Source organism: Triticum aestivum, chromosome 7D, assembly GCF_018294505.1.
Source record: "Triticum aestivum cultivar Chinese Spring chromosome 7D, IWGSC CS RefSeq v2.1, whole genome shotgun sequence".
In the NCBI taxonomy this organism is placed as follows: Eukaryota; Viridiplantae; Streptophyta; class Magnoliopsida; order Poales; family Poaceae; genus Triticum; species Triticum aestivum.
The window spans coordinates 280,017,341-280,023,989 of NC_057814.1; positions in this window are offsets into that span (position 1 = coordinate 280,017,341).

Below are 6,649 nucleotides of genomic sequence, written 5' to 3' on the forward strand. Positions count from 1 at the left end.
CTTCCTCTCGACTACAATCCGAAATGCGTGGAGGGGGGGGCTGCCTTTGCGCCTACCATGGAGCGACGTCTGCATGAAATTTTATTGCCACCCAAGGATCGTCTCTTTTGCTCTACATGTTCAGTTCCATTGTTTACAATAACTGTCATGCATAGGAATAAAACATAGTGAGATTATGTAAGGAGTGCATGCAAAAATCCAGAGTGATGGTAGCAACCTATGGATAGACCCAAAACCAATAATAGCAGGCAGATAATGGCTTCAGTTAAAAAATACAAATAATGGCATCTTTACTGTTTGTTTCCCACCCAACATGAAACTCATACTAGGCATCGGAGATTAACCAGATAGTAGATAGATACTATTGATAGCGGCCCCGATATGTACCCCACAACCATTTCAAAACTCAAGTTTGACCATTAGTTTGGAGCTGACTCAGAGTCTAATCGGTGAACAGGACGATAAAGTAGCATGTAATATTAAGCGATGCATAACGTAAGCAGACACGAAAGAGTGCGACCTCTCTTGCGGACCCGTGTAGTCCTAGAGGTCATCTGCTCGGTTGATGATGGTAATGCAGTTTTCATGGCTGCCAGCGGCGGGGAAGAAGATCTGAGGTGGCGAAAGACAGTCTGGAGGCCAGATCCCTGTTGTGCTGGACCCTTCTGTCATTGAAGCAGCTGAGCTGGGGTGGACGACGGCGCAGCAGGAGCAGGACAAACCACGCAAGGTTTTCTTTGACAACTATCTGTAAGAGAAGTAATTCTGTAAGGGCTCGTTTGAATTGGAGGATTCCAACAATGCAGGGATAGGAAATAGACAGGAATAGGATAGGAATGCACGTGCAAAACAGAGAATTTAAAAACACAGGATTTCTGCCAATCTGGGTGTTTGATTCACAACAATTGGAAGATCACAGGATGCAAAGAAGCATGGTGAGATTAAGTCAAACCACAAGAAAATGTACGGTTATAATGCTATTATGCTACTATCTCTTAGTCTTGTGCTTCATGAATAGGAATTTGAAAAGGAGGACAAGTGAAAATTAAAATTCCTACGTTTTTTCTTTCAAGGAGACACTAAAGGAACAAATCCGTGTGTTCAGTGGACAATATATATAACATGTAGAGTAAAAAAGAGATGCAACAAGTGTACAACCTCTTGGCGAAGCCATGTCGATTTCAGCGTGATTGGGTTGGCCGGTGAGGATGCTCCGGCTGACTTTGCTGTCGGAGGAGGGGAAGAAGATCTTAGGCGTCTGGAGATGGAGCCCGAGGTACTACTCCGCTGTGATGGAGGGTTTCGGTGTTGGAGCAGCTCCGGTGAGTTGTACGACGCCGAGGCTGAAGCAGGACAAGAGAGACAACGAACAACGTTAACCTGAGTGGAATTCTAATAGCATCTCCAATACATGACGTAAAATACATAACCACAAAGTGCTAGATGTAAAATACATCAGCCACTCATCTCTGAACTTAACTGTCGAAACTGAACTTAACTGTTGAAACTGAACTTAACTGTCGAAACTGAACTTAACTGTCGAAACTGAATTTTGTTGTCTAAACTGAATTTTGCTATCGAAACTGAACGCACTAGCAAGGTGAGGCTACATGTTGGTCGACTGACTTTTTCATCTCTGGTCAGTCGATTTTGCAGCCGTTGGATACGAAATCAAGGGCCTGCGGTTCATCTTCAACCTCCACCCCCTGAGCCGCCAGCCACCACCGGCCAAACAGCAGCCCCCCGCCGCCCGTGGCCGGCGGTGCGCCACCCCGCCCGCCCCAAAAACACTCCCCACCGCTGGTCCACCGCCGCCCCGGCCATCCCTCTAGGCCCCCCCCCCCGTGCCGAGCTTTTTCTCCGGCGATCCCCACGACACCGCCCCGCCACCGCCAGCGACCACCGCCCCCATCCTGAACCCTAAGATAGATAGTGGGGTACCTCTCCGGCGAGCCCCCCTCCCCGCTGCGGCTGGTTCTTCCTTCACCCCGGCGAGCCCCCCCACCTCTTGAAAATCGACTGACCCAAAAGTTGATTCAGTCGACTGAAGTGTAGCTAAATTGGAGCAGCATCGCAAGCAAGAGGAAGAGCGAGAGCAGCAGCGCGAGCAAGAGCAATAGCAAGAGCAGACCAGGCAGGGGACCGAGAGCAAGAGCAGAGCAGCAGCGCGAGCGAGAGCTAAAGCAGCAGCAGCTCCTACTGATGTGGACGTCGCCGCCGAGGGAGCGACGCCGTGGAGGAAGTGGCCGGCGACGCCGACGTGGATGGAGCCGCGCCGTGTTGGCTCGGGACCGAGTGCCGGCAGCACCGTGAGATCGAATCAAGAAGAAAATGCGGCCATTAGTGTACAACCTCTTTGGTGGCGCCGATTAGGCCGCAGCTTCATCCGAGGAAACGGAAATGATGAAGCTCTTCCGGTGGTGCAGGTGAAGACGGCGGTGTGGGAATGGAGGTGGCGCAAAAGACGAGGGGAACGTCGGGGCAGCTCCTTGGAGGTGGAGGACGGGGTGGCTGAACCGGCGGGACGATGAGATGGACGACGGATCCTCATCCGGTACGGTGGATGAGGGACATCGAGGTGTTGCCGTGGACGACGTCGTCGGGGAAGAGGCTCCGACTGGGTGGCGGACGGAGCAGGGTGTGGGGTTTCGTCGCGGGTTTTCGCGGCCTCGGTGTACGAATGGGTGGGCGGATGGGATGGCAGTGGGGAACCATGGCTTAGAGACGCGCTTGTCCGAAATGTGCGGTAAGTTACAAAAGTACCCCCACCGATTTGAGGCGGTTCTTTCGGTTCAGGGGTAGCACGGGCATTTGGCATGTCGGGATTTCACAGGAGGTGGGAGTTTTCGCGCGCGTTGTAATTTCAGAATAGCAAGGTGCGGGTTGAGATGGAGGGAGTTGTCAGAGCACAATGAGACAAAGATATATCTTAAATATTTCAGGCTAACAAGGCGCGGGTTGAAATTTCCGGACAAGCCTAACGTGTACTGTACCAAATCAATGCGCACTACAAATGTCATTCAAAACTTTGAATTCATGTTATGTTCAATTAAAATATTTCGCTACGTGTATAATGCATGCAACCTACTACTCAAATGAATGTTTTAGTGCATTCCAAACGTATATACTACCGCTTCAATATGAACTAAATTTGAATTCGTTTATTTTTTTATATACGATCTATAGTAATGATTGTTGTGAAGTCAAAGCATTTGAATTCGTTTATCTGTTTTAATAAGATCTACAATCATCATTATTGTCAAGTTAAACCATCGTTTGTGTATTATCTTCACAGCACACCACATGATTAGTCTCGAGTTACATATGAACTATGTGTACTATATGAACTCGAACTAGATTTTTTGAATCCACTTTATTTTGATTTCAAATCACATTACATTTCTAGCTCTAGATAGATCCTCATAATCTAAACCATGTCTCATATGTATAATGTGTTTATCACATTATGTATGGTGCCCTGCCCCTACGCCTATAAGTATTTAGATGTGAGTTGCAAACACCACACATTACCACAAATTCAAATAAAATGTGAGAATGTTCGATATATAGTATTGTTTAGATTGTTCGATATTTAGTTGTAAGCTGCAAACGCCACACATTGTCACAAACTCAAATAAAATGTGAGATTGTTTGATGTATAGTATGGTTTAGATTGTTCGGCATTTAGCTGTGAGTTGCAAACGCCATGCATTATCACATTATGGTATAACATGTGCACAGCACGTGTATCACCGCTATATTCATGCATGCAATGTTTAAAACAGTATGATCTCCTATTCAAATATATGAATCCGCTTTCATATCAAATTATGATCTTTGTTAGTCTCTTACACCCACACAATCCTCTAACCTTTGTAGCTACCACTAACTTTCTCTCGTGCATGCACACGACCTCCTCGCCCTCCCCCTCCCTCGACATTCTATCCACCGGGCACATTCATTTTTTTCTTTAGGTCGTTCTCCCAGAGTCTCCACAACTCCTTTCCGACAAACACCGATCGATAAACCTCTCCAGCGATGCCTGCCTACAACATACACACACCCCTTCAATCTCCTCCTTTATGTGTCCTTGCCTCGTGTCTCTCATACGGTCAGACACACGTGTAAACTCTCGCCCCTCTTTTCATCGATCTCACAACCGCACACTCCTCCCCCTATCTAGCTAGTAGTTGGGCCTCTCGCACCACCTCCTAGCTCCATTCTCTCTGTCTATCCGTCTCGCTGGGCCTTATTTGCCTCTAACAAATGGACGTACACCGACAATCTCTCGCTATACATATAGCTAGCTAGGTCCTTATAACTCGTTTTTACCCACACGTCAATCGATCTACCTCATTAGTTGTGTCTCTCCCTTCCTCCGACAAACAACAATTGATCTACCGATCTAGTTAGGTTTGCTTACCAAACACATGGTTCCCCTTCATCATCCATGGATGCGTCCCGACAGATCTATCACGCACAGGCACACACAGAAACACATCCCCACTCTTATTGATAACATTGCAGTTCCACCCTCAATTTGTCTAGTAGGCCTCTCCCACCATCTTCGAGAAGCAACTCCATCACCCATCCAGCACTCTACCCCTCTCCCTCCCTCTCCTCCTCTCTCTCCTCTCTCTCTCCGTCCCATCATATTTCCCATCCTTCAGTTATGTATGGATGTCGACCGATCTCCCTCAAGACATAGCTGGGTCTCTCCTTCTCAACACATATACGAGTCGTTCTACCTCTATAGTTAGGCCTCTGCCTACCCCTCCCCCCACCCCCTCCCCCCCACACACACCGATACATCAAGTGCTCTAGTCATGTCTCCCTGCCACACACAAACTTGACATGTGCCCTCTAACTTTCTGGTAGGCCAGTCGCCCTATATCTTTGACTTGCACAAACACACAATTTCGATGGCTCTCTTCATCGATCTCGCACCCTCCCACTTGATCCTCTCTTTGACTCTATCGATAGCTATGACCCCTCCCTCTCTTCTCATGGATTGCCCGACCCTCTATGTATGATATGGATAGGCCTCCATTTCACACACATTGCATGCAAAATTTTGTTTGAGATGTCATCGACACATATTCCCACAAATAATTCACGAATCAACCCCCACCAACCCCCCAACCCAAAACAAAAAACACTCACGAACGCGGTTTGTATCTCTCACACACACCCGCGTAGGTGGGGGACGTGCACGAAGAGAAGAGGTGCATGCACGACGGACGTACTCCCGTCTCTTTCCCAACCACACCCGCGCGGTACACGGTGGACGCTCATTTCTATAACAAAAAGGCAGCCCACGTGGTAATTTGGCACGTGTACTGGTTGTCCACTTGGTGGAGGGAGGATCGTCTACCACGGGTGAACAAACAAATTGCGACTTGACCGTGTTTATGTTAAAAAAAGAGGCAAACCATGTGGGGCCTACCTTAGAGGCAAGGCTCTAACACTGGAGTACTTTTGATGTGTCCCGTCAACTCGCAGAACGAGGAGAAGCTTGCTTAGTACGCCGTCTCCCCCGCCCACGGGCGCGGTGGCTCGCAGGATGAGGTGAAGCTTGCTCCGCCTTAACGCCCGCTCCCTCCCCCATGCGCGCGGTGGCTCGCAGGACGAGGAGAAAAATTTACTACTCCCTCCGTTTACTCCTCGTCCCTACTACCTTGGTTATAGAGATTAATATCATATTGTTTGGAATATATATGTCCTTTAGTAGATTTCAACATGAACTACTAGTACATACTCCAAACACTGATGTATATAGACGTATTTTAGAGTGTAGATTCACTCGCCCTCGCCCCTCGACCCACGCCCACGTGGTGGACGTGCAGCAATTCATTCGGTCTCATATAGCCAGAACGATATATACTGCACTACCATTATTGCTCAACTTCCCGAGAGGCGAAGAGCCAATCGCAAGGTTAATATTTTTGAGATGCCAAGCGCAAGGTTATAGGAGAACGAGTAGTAGGTGCCGCGTCATTTATAAATAAAGTTTTTTTCTTCAGTGGCACGTACGCAATATGATAGGTTCATATGGAGAGAAAAGGAAACCGCTCCACTATATACATAGTCAGGACGGGCCAGCCTACACGGTTGCTTGCTGGGGTTGCTCTCTTCACACTCTCTCGCACAAAACGACTGTGGCCACATCTCTAACATCCCGGCAGATCACGTCCGCTTGGGGAAGGCGTGGATGCTTAGTGTAGATGCGGTGGCCGTCGCCGACGGCGAAAACCTACTGTCGGCACGTCCCGATCAGGGGTCCCCGCCGTTCTCTCTCACAAAGCCAGTGAGGTTGCCTTCGTCCCTTGCTCACTACCGCGACGTGGGCAGTTGCCGCCTCCCGCCGCCCTCCTCAAGGTTGAGCTACGTCCCTCAGGTACAACTCCCTTTACAGTCGGCTTGCACCACTGCTCCAGCTGCCCACATCACTCCCTGTGGATATTTCTCTACTTCTTTGCCCCGCACATACCTCTACTGGCTTCTACTACTGTATTTGTGATGAGTTCATGTCTCATCAACTAGTCCCAGTAATCTTATTCTAATCACGCTTCTTCAATTTCTTTGCCACAGGGATGCTCATCTCGATTTTGGTGAAACTGCACAAAATGATCCGATGGTCAAAAGGTTG